Raw genomic sequence first — 16571 nt, forward strand, 5'->3', positions numbered from 1 at the left:
AAAATATCCTGGCAGGGTTTGCCTGTAGTCGCCCTTTTTTGCTGCTGTGAATTAAAAATTTAAGTTAACAATAGTGGTCAACATTGGAGAAGCACATTCCGCTAGACTAGCTCGAGAGCGACTAGAAGCAATAAAAAAATTTCTTCCTGTACGAGATAGTGTAAGACAAAAATTACAAGCGCGGCAACAAGCTCAGGAAGAATTTGCAACAGGTGCAGAAGAATTATTTAAACCCGTTACAACAGCTACTGAGAAAGCTGCGATGGTCACCGAAAGAGCTTTACTGGGAGATCCTAAGGATGATATCAAGGAGGAAGAGGAACGAAGAAAATGTATTCTTCCAGTGTTACGAAAAACCGCTAAGCGAGCCAAACAAACAAAAAAGATTCTACGAGATCTTCCAACTAATATAGCTGCGGAAATACCGCCCAAAGAAGTTTTTGAAGATGCTTCAGAAACACTACCAGAAACAGCTCCAGAAGTAATACAAAAAATAGAGTCAGCTCAAGTTAAGGTTGATTTGGTTGATAAATTTAAGCCGGGTGCTGTTGAAGGTTTAAGAAAAATTGTATCAAGAGATCGGTTAGGTGAAATGGCTGCGGCATCTTTTAATATTCGAGATCAATTTTTAAAATCCGATTATGCAAAGAAAATAGGCCGTGATGATTGGTATAAGGCTGTATATCGTGGATATTATAATGTTAATCAAGTTAGAAAAGACGATTTTAGATGGAACAATTTTATTGGTGATATTAATAGGTACTTTAAAGAGGGTCCTAAAGAACCACAAAAACAACAGCAACGAGAGAAAGATGTTCTTGTAGATCTTGGGCTTATTGATCCTCCCGAAACACCCCAGAGAATTGTGCAACCCAAAACTGGAAAGGGTTTAGCTGTTTGTCCTGATAATATCATCAATGATGTATCGCGGTTAGAAGTTCTCTTAGGGGGAGCGCGGGCTGGAAATAACTCACCAGAAATAATTAATGAAGCGGCTGATATCTGTCAGCGATTATTTCGCGGCGGCATCATGGATGCTCATATTTATCGAGAACTTATTGATGAACTCGCGGACAGCGATTAGAGAAATAACTGATTAAATAAAATGATTGTACACAATTCTCTTCGTAGACCAGTCATGGTCAGGGTTGTAAATTCACGAGTACCCGTATATAGGATGACTTATGGAAACGGACTCGGCGATGTTGTTCGGGATTTATTCGCGAGGATGGCACCTAAAGCAATACCGATCGCAAAATAATTATCAATGAAAGCTACTGACGTTATCAAAGATAAAGCTACTGGCGCTGTTGGTAGCGCTGCCAGTAAAGCATTCTTGGCAATCAAGGACAGACTGGCACGATTAATACGCAGAAAACCACCACCGGTAAAATTACCAGCCACCGCAGACATGCCTGCAAATGTTAGCAAAGTAATAAATGAAGCCGCAAATCAAAAACTAGCAGCGCTGATAAATCCTGAACAAATAAACACGAGTTTGGTGGCGGGAAGTGGTCTTCGTTTTAGACGATAACTTCTATAATAAAATGTTTAAACGGGAATCCGATCCAGCATTCGACATGGACGAACTGGTCCTTAAAAATGAATCAGTGCGTGATTATCAGTATTACTCTTATGACGCACGAGAACCAAATAAACGAGGACGAATTGAATTGCAAGTTCAGGATACAAGTAGATATTTCCTACCCGCTGGAGCATTTATTGAAGTAGAAGGTGAAATTATAAAAACCGATGATACAGAATACGGACCCAATGTTAAAATCGGTTTTGTCAATAACGGAATTATGGCTTTGTTTAATAGTGCTATCTACATGATTGATGGAAAAAATATCGAATCGATTCAGAAGGATGTCGATGTTGCTACAACAATAATTGGTCTAGCAAGATATTCTGATGATTATACAAGATCAACTGGTCCATCAATGATGTTTGCCAAGGATACTTCTAATCATCCTAACAGTGATCAGTACAATATTAGACGACCACAAAACTTTGCCGGCAATGCCGACGTTGATGTGAATCCGGTGGTTCATGGTGCTAATGCAGAATTTAATTTAGGTTTCGCTGCACGTAGACAAATGTTAAAAGGTAATCGTATAAATTTTTCATGTGCCATTCCGCTGTCGCACATCTTTGGATTTTGCAGAGATGTCAGAAAGGTAATTTTTGGAGCAAAACATACAGTCATGCTTGTTAGAAAAGCCAACGACAATGATGCTATATGGCGACCTCTAGGTGACGAGGGTAAGGTAAACATAACAAAACTATCACTGTGGATGCCGGTAATGACTCCTGCAATTACTGAAGAACAGCGACTGCTTTCTTTTATGGATCAGGGTGGTAAAGTGTTGTTATCGTGGCTTACAACAACCACAGATAGTATTCAAAATGCCAATAACGGTTTATTTACATGGCATATAGCATCACAGCAGGGAGTTTCCGCGCCGCGACATATTTTTATTGCTCTTCAGGATGTTGCACGGGTGGGTAATGAAACACGTTCGCATATGATATTTGATCAACTTGGTATCACTGACGTTTCTCTGAGAATAAACGGACATCAAGAACCGTCTGAGAACATACTGTTAGATTTTGGTAATAATCATGTTGCACGTGCATATCAACGATTGACAAAATATCTAGCGCGTGATCTAAATATGGATACTGGTTTGCAAATATCACAATTGGATTTTATCTCTCATTATCCAATCTATTACTTCTCGTTAGAGCATCTTGATTTAACCAGACAGTCTGTCGTTGATATACACTTTCGGGCTACCGTGAATAGAGACATAGGAGCTATAGCTAATTATAGAGCAATCGCGGTCATACTTTCCGATAAAGCAATGTTGCTTGAAGGTGCTGGCGGCCGAATGAGATTCGTTGATGCACCAGTGGAAAACATGTAGCATCAATCGCAAAGTTATAAGAAATGTTATACAGTCATGTTAATGTCACTCTGACTCCTGGTCAGGTGAAAAATTGCAATCGAAAAACGCGAGCACATGTGGCACAAAAATAACACTAAAGCACGATCATCTAATGGGTGGTCCAAACAAATTGTCATTGACTAAAACAAAACTTAATCATTTCAATAAAGCAAAGAAAGCAGCGACTGGAACTCAACTTGATTTCTCTCCTGCAGCTGTCAAGGACATGGTTAAAACCGGTGGTATATTTCCTCTTCTCGCGGCAATACCAGCGTTGATAGCTGCCGCTGCCCCAGCTGTTGCTAAAGCCGCTGCGTTAGGAGCTGTTGGAACCGCTGCTGGAATGGCACTAAAGAAAGCCACAGGAAAAGGATACAAAAAAAAGAGGAGATCCACTCGCGGATCAGGGCTAAGACTTCCAGGAACTCCACCATCATGGTACCCAAAAGGTTTTAAAAAATGCTAGCATTTTTACACCGATGTCAAATTTTGATTTGCTCGATGCTGTTAAACAATTAAATATAAAAAATTTCAGAGGCGTCTTTATGCGAGATCAATTACTACAACAACCGAATAATCCAGAAACCGGAATTATTAATCTTGATAACAGTAATGGTCCAGGAACTCACTGTGTTGCTTACGCGATCGATCCACGTGGAATTATCTATTTTGATTCGTATGGGTTAGCACCACCAGTTGAATTTCTAAACTATACAAAAGACGTCCCCGCATCTTTGTCAACGACAAAGGTTTGGTACTCAACACTACCCACACAAACACTGACCGATCCTCCGATATGTGGCCATGAAGTATTGAATGTTCTTGATGCGATCTCGAAATCAAAGATTTCACCTCACAAAGTCGTGCACGGGTATGCCATGGGTCGATTTAAACAGTTTCCTATCAAATAATGGTTGATATTTACGGAAGATCTCTCATCGAAACAAAGACAAAAAAAGCGCGCCAATGTGGATTTATCAAAATATGCGACCAAAGATGAAATCGATAATCTTTTAACGTTAACCGGGATAGATCCAGATGAGGTTGTTATTTTTCAGGACCAACACGGAAAACTAAAAACCAGCGATATCAAATGGCATGAAATAATTCGTAGGGTTCTTAGAGCTGTCCCGGGTAACCTTTCTGTGTTCACTGATAGCGGAAAAATCAGAGATTCGCTGATATCAATCGCGACACTTCGAGATGATACGCAAAAAGCTGCGGGGGGACGTGTAGCGAAGACCGGTGATACAATGACAGGTGAACTCAATCTCAACGGGAACAAAATAACTATGTTAGCAGATCCAACATCGTCGGAAGATGCCGCAAACAAACAATATGTTGACACCATTGACGGTAAACTAACCACGTTGCGGGCTGAGTATGATGTTCATGTAAACGCGTTTACAAGACTTCGAAGAAACTTTCAAAAAACCGATGATGCCACGGATAAATTCTTTGGAACCCCTCCCGTCATCGACATAAAACTTTCTGATATCAAAACTAACATTGACACGATCAAACAAACACAGCAAGATATCATAGCGGGGATGCCTGATATCGTTAAAAAAACTAGTTTGATTATAGTCCCCACTGGAGTTAGTCCCATGCATATCACCAACATAGTATACACGGTATCATCTGGATTTGCAACATGGTCTCGACAAAATAATACTATCAAATATACAGCAACAGCCACTGGAGTGTATAGACTGTCTGTGTTCAGTGCCGCTAAATTTGAAATCTTCACAATATATCCCTGGAGACATTCCACTGACAAGTATTCCGGGGTTGTGACTATCGTATTAAACAAGGGGACCGAAGAAACATTTATACTGGAAGCCGCCGACAAGAAATTAACCGCAACATCTTACTGGTGGTGTTTGGAATTCGTAGCTGAAACGCCTCAATTGGTTACTGCGTAAAATAATAAATGGAGTCAACAGCGCAACAATACAGATATGATCAAGTACGCAAATGGCATTCAGAGTTAAAAAATACTATTGACAAATGTACAACAAAGATAAAAAATACAAACGGCGTGTAACAGTGTTAGACACAATAGTGTATTCGGTATCCGCGGTAGTTGCATCCACGGGAGTATTATTGTCTGCGTTAACACCAGTGACAACTGCAATCGCGATCACAATTACAATTTCAACATCAACGACAATTGCAGGAGTTGCTAACATAATTGCGAAAAAAATATCCTTGTGTGCGCTAATAAAATTACACGAGTATGAAAAGTTAAACAGCGCGGCCACGAGCACCTACTCGAAATTGTCGTCGTTGATATCATCCAGTCTTGACGATACAATGATATCGGATTTCGAATTCGCACAGATGCCAGGGGTGTACAACGATTACACAAAGAACTTCGATTTGAAACGACGGCAGATAAATAATGACGGAATTACTTCAGCAGATAGTCGCAAATACAAGCCCGGCGCGAACATCTTTGTTAACAGTAACCTCAACTAGGCCAGAATTCAGTATTAATTTTCCAACTGCGATTCCAGTAAGCGAAATCGCGTTAGCACAATTACGAGTATATCACAGTTGGCCCAATATCAGATCAGCGTCGTTTGGTAAATTACGAGCAAATAATTCGTTTGTGTTTGCATACAAAAATAAACCCGATGGCACACCAGACTGGAACGTCATTGGGTTACCAACCGGGTCTTATCAAATCGAAGAAATCAACGAGGAATTACAACATCGAATAAAAAATATGACCGGGAAGGAATCCAAAATAGCAATAACCGTTCATGAGCCAACGCTGTCGTCCGCGATCGAAATAAACACCCCAGACTACGCCATGGATATATATAATAGTTCAATCAGAACAGTGTTAGGGTGGCCTGAAGTCGCTCCACCGACGCCACCAATACCACCAACGCCTAAAAAGTCTGACTATGTCACTGACGCGCAGTCATATCATGAAATTACCCCGCCATATAAACACCCTCTGGATGATATGAAAAATGCAACGTTGCGTAGTTATTTTACCTTCCACAACAAATATGCTAAGTGGGTTTTTACTAAACCACTAGATCCACAAAGCTCTATCTCTTTGATTATTAACCTAGAAGATATTAGATATTTTAAAATCATTAATCAAGAACATAAAACACAACTAACGCAGCTACGGCGGCTCTTCCAAGAACATCTTTTTGATATAACAAGTTCATACGGCGACATCATTACGCGGATTGAAATATTAAATCAGCTTGCCGCGGGCATGGAATATATTAACCAGCGAGTAATTCAGGTAATAATTGATCACACTGACAACGAACTCACTCACGATAAGCAGCAATTTCTAACTCATTATTCACTGACAGAAGCCACGCTGATTAATTTTAAATTTCCTGGATATAATGTTCCCGAGATGAAAAAATCCGTCACCGACCTCATCAATCAGTCCTTCGACGACATACTCGCACAACACAGAAAAACACTACCGGAGCCAACTATCTTCAGACACAACAATAGTCCTTCGGGTGAAGGCCGGCATGTATCCCCAGGCATCGTAAATATAACTGAAGTGGTCGCGGTCAATCTTGTGTGTGATGTCATTGATGGCAGTTACAGCACGGACACGACAGTATCAAATCAAGCCCAGCAGGGATTTATTCTTTATTCATTTACTCCGAAAGAACCACCTGGATTTTTGATTGTGCAATAGCCGATCAATCCGGTCTATCTACGATGTCATAATCCGTGGCTGACCAGAATAAATTTCGCGCTGACAGACCAGCGTGGTAATCCCCTTGATTTGCGGAATGAAACACTACTATTAGTCTCCTGGTAAAGTCACAGACTTTCAATCCTAAAAATCTTCTATTTTCGGGATTTCCAAGTCCTAAAGACTTTCAATCGTAAACGATTTTCAATTAATAATATTATATAATAATAATGTCCTTGAAGAAAAAATGTGATGATGATTTCATTGATGATAGCAGTGATGTCACTGACGACGACAGTGATAGCAGTGATGTCACTGACGACGACAGTGATGATGATAGCAGTGATGTCACCGTCAACATAAAAAATATTTCAATAAATTATTTTAAACAATAAAAAAATATAGCATGTACACGCACGTGAAATGTTTTATATACGACAAACAAGTACTTGAAGAATATACCAAAAAAGTATTCAGCGGAGGGTTGATAGGCGGTGTTAAAGTAGTTATTGATGAATACGGCAACGATAATTTTTGCTGACAGAATCGCAGTTGGAACAACTACGAGAGAATCATATCACGATAATCATGTGTCTTCCAGACCAAATCATGAATTATGCTCACTCGTGCATTTCACGAGATCGTCTCAATAAGATATTGCAGCAAAAACATTTTATTATATTTTCTGCAACACTGACAAATTCACTAAAATTTATGGGGTAATTACTAGTAAAAATCACAGAAATCGTCCGATTTGCTAATTTCATAACGGTGCTTACTAGTAAAAATCACAGAAATCGTCCGATTTGCTAATTTCATAGGGGTATTTACTAGTAAATATCACATAAATCGTCTGAAATTCACAAGCAAGTATTATTGTTTGTGCAAGCGAAATCGTAAAACGATTTTCCAGTATTTTATTTTATATATATTTTGTGCACACTGTCCGATTTGCTGAAATTTATAGGGTGTTTACTAGTAAAAATCACAGAAATCGTCCGATTTGCTAATTTCATAACGGTGTTTACTAGTAAAAATCATGCGAATTTAGTACAAAAATATTGAAAAATCGCAGAAGATTTCCACAATTAATCAAGCAAGTATTATATAATGTATCACCGTGTGAAATGTTTCATACATGATAAAGAACTTCTTGATAAAGCTGTCAACGGAGGAAAAGTTACCCCGGAAAAAATAATGGTTGATATATACGGTCATGACGATTTTATACTGACTGATGCGCAACTGCAAGTATTGATAAAAGATCATGTTGTGATTGCGCATTGCAGTGTACATCAAATCCTCGAATATATACGCGTATTCAGATCTTAGATTAGATTGATAAATCTATATGTACCACCACACCGATGTTTTTGTGTATGACAAACAAGCACTCGAGCAAGCAGTTTGCATTTGCACAAGAAGAAATTAACGTTAAATTCATCACTGACGAATTACGGAGACGAAGATTTTCTATTAACACAGCAACAGTTGGATAATCTCAGACGCGAGCATATTACTACAATAGTATGTGACAGAGATCAAATTCTCAATTATGCACATTCCTGCATTAAACCCAACCGACTAAGAAAAATACTATCTCGCTGATTTTATTGTCACCTTGATAAAATCAAGGAAGTAAAAAAAAAAGTGATATATTTTTTTTACTTTCAGTTTCAATTCCAAGTAAATCAAGGTGATTTCTTCAAGGTGATATATTTACTTCCTCGTCGTCCTTGATGAAATCAGCGCTGATTTCGTCGTTGACTTTGTCCTTGATTTCGTCAACGGACATACAATTTTTCAATTTTCTAACCCGAGTATTTATTATTTTTTTCATTTCATACTCGCCAGCGAGTGCCAGCCTAATCTTTTCAATTGCACGAGACAATGAAACAAATTCATTTATTTGTGCTTCTTCTACTGTAGCCGGCGATTTATACAAATTATTTTGAATTTGTTTTATAGAAGCATATTTACAGCATTGTGTTTACAACTTAATTCAAACTTATCCTAGGACGGTACAGACACATAGTATTTACAGTAAGACGACTTATCCTAACGGAGTCATTTTCAACAGCGGGTATACAATCCCCTCAAAATCAACCCCTGGATGACGCAAAAAGCATCCGTCATGGGCGGATATGACGAGATTGTATACCCGTAAGATCGTATCGTATATAAACAGACTAATACTTGAAAGTTCAAAAATAGCTCGGGTGTGACTTGTTTAAAATGTTTTATTTGTTTTTTCTTAAATATGATCGCAGAAAAAATACAGATGAACCATAACCCCGAACAAGTGCAATAAAATAAAGATTTCATCTGTGAAAAAAAATATTACACACAACACAGAAGGTGTCGTTGATAAAATCACTTTGACGAAGTCACTTTGACTTCGTCACTTTGACAAAGTCAAAGGGAAAGTAATTGGAGATCGTGTTACCTGTACACGGAGAAACGTTTACCCGTCTGTGGTCGTTAATTTAAATTCTGATTTGAAAAATACCCGTGAACGCGGAAGTGTTATAAATAATAATTGTATACCGCTAAGTCGCGTTGGATAAATTTACCTACAATGATATCTCAAGGAGTATTGCACCAAGGGAGGGAACTAATTGCATGAGATATACTTAACGGAGTTATCTCCGTTTGGAAATCCGAGGATTTTAGTGATAATGAAAAACAATTTTTTGATTATTACATTTTTTTGACAGAGCGGATTTGTATATTTTTTCTGCGACTCTTCGCACCGAGGGTACGCAAATATCAAAATACTTGCCAGCTGAGTTCATCGATTGAAATATTATTTCTTCATTTGTATCTAAATTTATGGATACAACTGCCCTAGACTCTCTCTTCCCCCCGGCATTCCCACGTGCAACATTTTGATGTTTTGTGATAGCTTGTAAATTTTGAAGAGAATTATCAAGTTTATTGTTGTTAATATGATCAACTACAAGATCGTCTTTGATCTCTCCAAAGAAACACTCGAACACGACCCTGTGATTATAATAGCTTTTACCTGCAGCAACAAATTTAAGATAACCAGTATTGCTAACAACACCAACTGGTTTTTTCAACCTGCTATTTCTGACTATTCCAATACGATTCGCTTCATAATTTTTAATGGTTGGATGTCGGACAAATTCTTGGCTCATTTATATAATAATATATTTGTCTAAATCATAATTTGTCTGAAAACTTAGTTAAATAATCACGCTCGGATTTCAACGCGGTATCGTTATTTTTTTTGTTGTAATATCGCTTGAGTTCACGGTATCGTTTTCCTGCGCATTTTGCACATAACTGTGTTTTACCCCTGACTCCGATGCCACATCGCAGGCATGGTATTGGTCCTAAACTTCCACGTCGTACGCTTTGAGAATGTGTCCCGCAGAATTCACCTCTGCAGGATTTATTACAGCGAGTTGATGATTTTGTACCAAGCCACTTACAATGATTCATATATATAATATTTTCTTATTTAAATATTTGTCTTAAATATAATATGGAGGAATTTGAAAGATTATCTACCATTGGTACCGGGAGATTCGATCTTGACAGACTAACCCCTGACTCGCGACGACAATCCCTGACTGATCTGTTTGATATTATCAGGAATGCCAAAAAAGAATTCCGCAACGACGGCGCATCTCAGGTGTGGTCGTCATTTAAAATTATCCGCGACACCGAAGGTGTCATCGATGCTACAATGAATGATGCACGGGCGAAAACAATTATCAATTATCTCTTTGATGGATATCAAGGCAGTCGGAAATATTTTTTCAGAATAAAATTTATTGTGCAAGCAGATTCCGATACGTGGATTATCCGTGACAAGCTCGACCCTGTCCTTGCTAGCGGAAAGACTGTTCTGTTAAGTAGTGGTTGTAAACCAGGAGCGCTGACCGGGATTGATAAATCATATTACGCTCGAGCATATCCTGTGACCGCAGTCATTTATGGAATCTATCCGATAAAAAAAACAAAAATTTATAAACTCACCCCGATGAGGACGTCTTCGACGACGCTGAATTGTGTAGCCGAGCGAGTAATGGAACATTTTAAAAATGCGATGTGGGGAAACGGTCTGACTGCGTTAAGACAGTCCAAAATAACAGCGTGGGCTGAGCGGGTCAAACACACAGGACCGTCAATAAACGATGTCGCCAAGCTAGAAGGTGCATTAAGATTTCCCATAACCGTAACAACTATAACAAAGGAAGTGTTATACAAATCGAAATATAAATATAATCGATACGGGGCTCCAAAAAATATCATTGATCATAACGCTCACGCTTGGACTAACGCAGTTACGATATTTCCGCGGGATCGTGTTGTGAAATATTATCACGGAAACATATTCGATGCTATCAAACAGATAAGTAAAACCGACCCTGTGTCGATATGGTTGTTTAAAAGTTCCGAAGATTCCGAGTATGATCAATTTGTAAAACCTAACGGTGAATTATACCGGACGGAATCGTTGCAACAACAAATGAAAAACTCGCGGAGAAATATGCGAAAATCGAAGAAAACACCGAGCAGTTATTAACTAATTGTTTTACAGTTCCGAGTGTTGTCGCTCACGCTGCAAGAGAAAGAAATTCGTGTAGACCAACCCGAAGTGAGTTTCTCTCGGATATACAATTGAGTTGTGTCGAGTATGGACATGGCGGACTGTGGAATACCCAGTATGACCACCGGGATATGATTTCCGTGGATATGATTGCGTGCTACCCGGGAAGCTTTCTTGGGAACGGCGAGTGCCGCGAATATTTTAAGCGATTTGGACATCCCACGAACTCGATGACACGAGTTGCTATAAACGGTCCTTTACCCGACTTTGACCTGACAGGATTTGCTCGTGTGACTTCGTTTGAATTTGCTGAAAAGCTTCATCCGTGCTGTTATGTTTGGCTTGGCAGACACTTTAATGAAAAGCGTTGGACACCAATAGTGTTATTGCGATATATGCTTGACAGCCGAATACTGGTATCGTTGACGGTCAGTGAAGCAATCATATCATATCGACCGCAGACTTCAGTTTGGTTACCAACACCGGAGCGTATCAGTGTAGATGATGTTATTAGCGAGTATGCACGAGTATGCACGAAATTTACTCAAGGTGGCGCATATGATCATAAACTACATCACTCGCGGCTGATTATCGATGATGCTGAATTGGATTTATAATTGCTGACGCCGTTGCGAGAAATATATTTTGTAATCGGGAGGATGCTTACTTGTCCAACGGGGAAAAGTTGGGCACAGTTGTAAGTTATATCGACGGAGAATCGCCTCAATACACACATTTGAGATCTTCGATGCTGACTTATGTTTCTATAAATTTGCTATCAATGATAAATCGATTTCCTGACACCGCGGTTAGGGTTGCAACGGATTCATTTTACATCGATAAAAAATATCCCGAATCACTGACTCGTTTTACAAGCAGCGATGAATCATGGAGTTCGTAGAGAATAAAAGCGGAGATGTTACATGGATATTGTGAATCCGCTGATGTTGCTATCAAAGCTAATTATTGTAAATCAGAATTATCAGAAATTTCAAACGCACCATCTGTGCATGATCCAATCACTAGACACAAAACTGTTTATTTGAACGGACCGGGCGGGTCTGGTAAGACAACTCGAGCGATTGAATTATTTGGAAAATCTTCGATTTTCAAATCGGATATGATTGTGCTAACACCTACACACAGGCTCGCCAGGGAGATGAAACAACGAGGAGTTAATTCTTGCACTTTTCACAGCTTTTTCAAATACAGCGGCGGTGTATGGACTCCAGATCGAATGGGAACAAAATATATTCCCGGGAAAATAATTTGGGATGAGATATGTACGGTACCGTTAGATACATTAAAAACGTTTCTTGATTGGCTGCTAACAGCGAATACTGCAGTGATAATGTGCGGCGATCACGGTCAGCCACCTCCGTTTGTCGGCGTATCTCCACATGATTGGTTAAAAGATTTTGTTGATTATTATGAAGAAGTGTCTGATGATCATAGAGCACTTGATGCAACGTTGAAGGAATTTAAAACATTAATCAGATTACAACCGAATAAAATTCAATGTGAAATCATGCGCGGGGTGATTCCTGAAACTTCAATGAGCGACTTTTGGAAAACATGGAAACCAGACGATTTGATAGTGGCAAGTAGAAAGATAGTCAGAGACACACTTCAACAGCAGCTATTTCAATTACAACGGGAGAAATTTCTAATGTTGCCAGTGCCGTTATGTTATAAACCAGCTGATACGCGGTTACAGAATATAGATGTTGATATTCCTGGAAACTTGACAGAGTCAAGGAAACAGAATTTAGCATTGAATGATATTGTGCTAGTTGATATTAATGCTGTCAAAGACGCACTAAAAATGAATAAATCCCCGTGGACGCTAGGATACGCAATGACAATTCATTCATCACAAGGACTGACTATCTCTGATACAACTGTCTGGATCGTTGATGATCGTATCGAATAGTCAAACTTAGTTTACTTAGCTGTGTCCAGAGTTAGAAGAATATCTCAACTGCTAAGAATTGTCTTGGAAGAGTTGATAACTGATAGCGATGAAAACAACAGCGACATAATAAAAAGAAAATTAGCCGGTTACAAACAGTGACAAAAAGAAATAATCGCGATTTTGATCTTGATGTTGAATTTATCAGCGCGCTGAAACAACAGCAGAATAATCACTGTGCGAGTTGTAATTGTATAATGCTATGGCAGTATTCGAGTAATAATCCAAGACAATTCACCGTAGATAGAAAAGATAACAGTCACGGTCATACACGTGATAATGTGATGCTGACCTGTCTTGAGTGTAATCGACGTCGGGGTGCTAGTTAAGTGATCGCGGTGGTAATTGGGTGTCCTCGGGAATTACCTGCAGTTGCTCAAGTGTGAATCCACGTTGAGGGGCAGTTGAATCCAACCTGTCGATTGCTGGTCTACCTGTGGATCTTGTTACGGTGGATATCTTATGTGTAGTTATACTCCAGATGGAATCAGTCGCTTTTCGTTTACCACCTTCAAGTTCACCTGGTTCATATAAATATCTTACAGTGACATCACCCAGTATTGGCTGCGCTGAAGAATCACGTTGTACGGGTGTATATTTTTTTGTGATCGCGATGGCAGGTTTCGTGTTGGTTGTTCGAGTAATTTCATTATTTAGCGCAGCTATCACACTTGGTAATCTTGCAACCCATTCACGAGATCTCGTATCCTGAATGAATTCCTTTGCATACTGATATCCAAATAACCGCTCAGCAAGTGTTCGATTAAATCGTTCAACAATTGCCTGATCACGATGAATTTCAGTATGCCCTCGTCTGATGGTGACGTTATGTTGCTTCATCAGCGATGATACTGCACCCTGAAATTCTTTGCCAGGATCAACTTGTAACAACTGTGGCCATCGTAGAGGTCCTCGTTGATAAATTCGTTCAAACGCAGAAGCAACCTCAGATGCTGTTTTAGTCGTTAGCGGTTCTGCATCTTTGTATCTACTTGCAACATCAACTACAGTTAACGCGTACTTGTATGTGTTTTGACGTCTTTGGATTTTAATAGTATCATGTGGCAGAAATAATATATCGGCTTGGTGAACTTCATTTGGTACACTAACATTAAAATGTGCAAAGTGAATTTGTTTAGGACGCGGTAGATAAATTTGCCATATTGCCTGTCGGGATAACCAATTTTTAGCAGTAGCTCGCGTAACTTTTGCTGCTTCAGCGAGTTTACTAATTGCTGCGCTACCTCTCCAATATCCTTTTGGGGAATAATAAATCGACTCCATTATAATTAATTACCAGCACCTAGCGCTAATTTGCCTTTCATCGCGGATTTTATTAACCAGCTAGCTAACTTTTCTTTGAAAGATTTATCAGTGATGGCATTTAGCGCGTGAATTAATTTCACATCCGCGAGATGGCGCTGTTGCAAATCCTTACTTCGGTAAGCTACATTATGCGCAAGACACGCCTTATCGATGGCATTTATCGGATACTCACCTGGTTTTGGTTGATCTAAGGCATCAAGTCTGATATCAAGTCGGGTTCCAGGACCACAGTAATTATATCCTGGAAGATGTTTTTCTCCTGGATATTTCGCCCACGGAGCTCCTGGCAGCGCTGTTAACTTAGCTGCGATATCACCTCCTCGCTTTTTTTTTTACTCGACAGAATAAATTTGAACTTTTTTGTGCCGCAACGTTCACACTTGCCTGTAAGCGCTTGTCGATTATATTTTGTTGTAGTGGTTGTTATATCCGCAGTTGGGGTACGTGTTCTACATTTCACACAATATAAATCCATATTATTTTATAATATATCTAATGGAGATCACTGACTTTTCTGCTACAAAACAACAAGAGCCAATCAAACATAACTCGTTGCTACCAAATTCAATTCGAATGATAATTATAGGTCCATCTGGGAGTGGTAAGACGCAGTTGTTACTTAATTTAATAATGAAGTGGATGAAGTGGGAGAAGTTGTATTTGATAGCTCCGTCTGTGGACGATCAGCGGTGCTATGACGTAATAAACATTTTAACGAAAGTGCAAAATTTATAAGTGAGGACGATAAAGACGTCGTTGAATTTATCACTGATATCAATGAAGCGCCGAGTATTGATGACATTGATGGAAGTGTAAATAATTTAGTCGTGTACGATGATGTAATGTTAGACAAACAGACAAACCCTGCCAGGATATTCTCACGCGGCAGACATAAAAACATTGATGTGATTTATGTAACTCAACGATATACACAAATCCCAGAAGTGATCAGAGATAACTGTAATATTCTTGCGGTGTTTAACGGAGTCGACACGCACACGTTACGAAATATTCATCAGACTTGGTGCAGCGGCGACATGGATATAAATAAATTTAGAAATTTCTTTAGTCGTGCTCAGGCAAAAACACATGGATTTGTAACGATAAATTTACATGATCCTCGAACACGGTATCGAGTTGGGTTAGATATAATTTTTAACTAGACAGCAGCAAAAAAGGGCGACTCCAGGCAAACCCTGCCAGGATATTTTTTAGAGCAGCAGAGAGGGCTAAACATCCCCGAGTGTTTTCGCTTAATAGACCCTTGTATCAAGAAATAGTTGTATAGGTGGATATTTTCATGAGATAACCCTTCAAGTCAGCAGAGAAAGCCCATTTTGTCATGTTTTCTGACTTGAAGGGTTTATTTTGTGAAAATAATATCTCTATCTAAAATGTCCTCGATAGAAGGTTCTGTTAAGCGAAATACTTTGTGGGATTCACCCTCTCTGCTGCTCCAAGGAATGTGTCGCCATGATATTTATTTCAAGGAATCAGGGTCGTTTCGTTAAGAAAGCATTGCTATCAACACCGAATTTTTTAAACTTGGAACCGATGTATTTTGGAAGGTCATATAAACATAAATTTCCTTGCTCCACACTGAGAACAAGCTTCAGCGATTCCTGTTCCGCCCTTACGTGTTAGAAACAGAGTTGAACTTTCATTCGGCATCTCACACAATATGACGATAAATAATATGGCAATTAACAATCATGTTTTCTCATATTGGATTCACGCGTTAATTATTGACACGGCTTAATGAGGGAAAATGCAACTGCTGCTTAATATAATCATGTGATGGTTGATGTGGGATCTGCTTTACGTAACTGCATCATTCGCGGACGATCAGTCGTATTGTGACGTAATCTTCATGGACGCAATCGAGGCATCGAAGACGTCTTCATCTAGGCCGATAAATCATCTGTTCATCCGTGATGATATTGATTTTCGGGTGAGGGGCTGATATCACCTATTCAATAAAAGCTGAAATTACCTGCACTCAAATTTGGCTGCACACATCAATGTATATTTTATACACTTACCGGTATTTCT

Source organism: Sinohyriopsis cumingii, chromosome 11 (assembly GCF_028554795.1).
Source record: "Sinohyriopsis cumingii isolate HCF-2022 chromosome 11, ASM2855479v2, whole genome shotgun sequence".
In the NCBI taxonomy this organism is placed as follows: Eukaryota; Metazoa; Mollusca; class Bivalvia; order Unionida; family Unionidae; genus Sinohyriopsis; species Sinohyriopsis cumingii.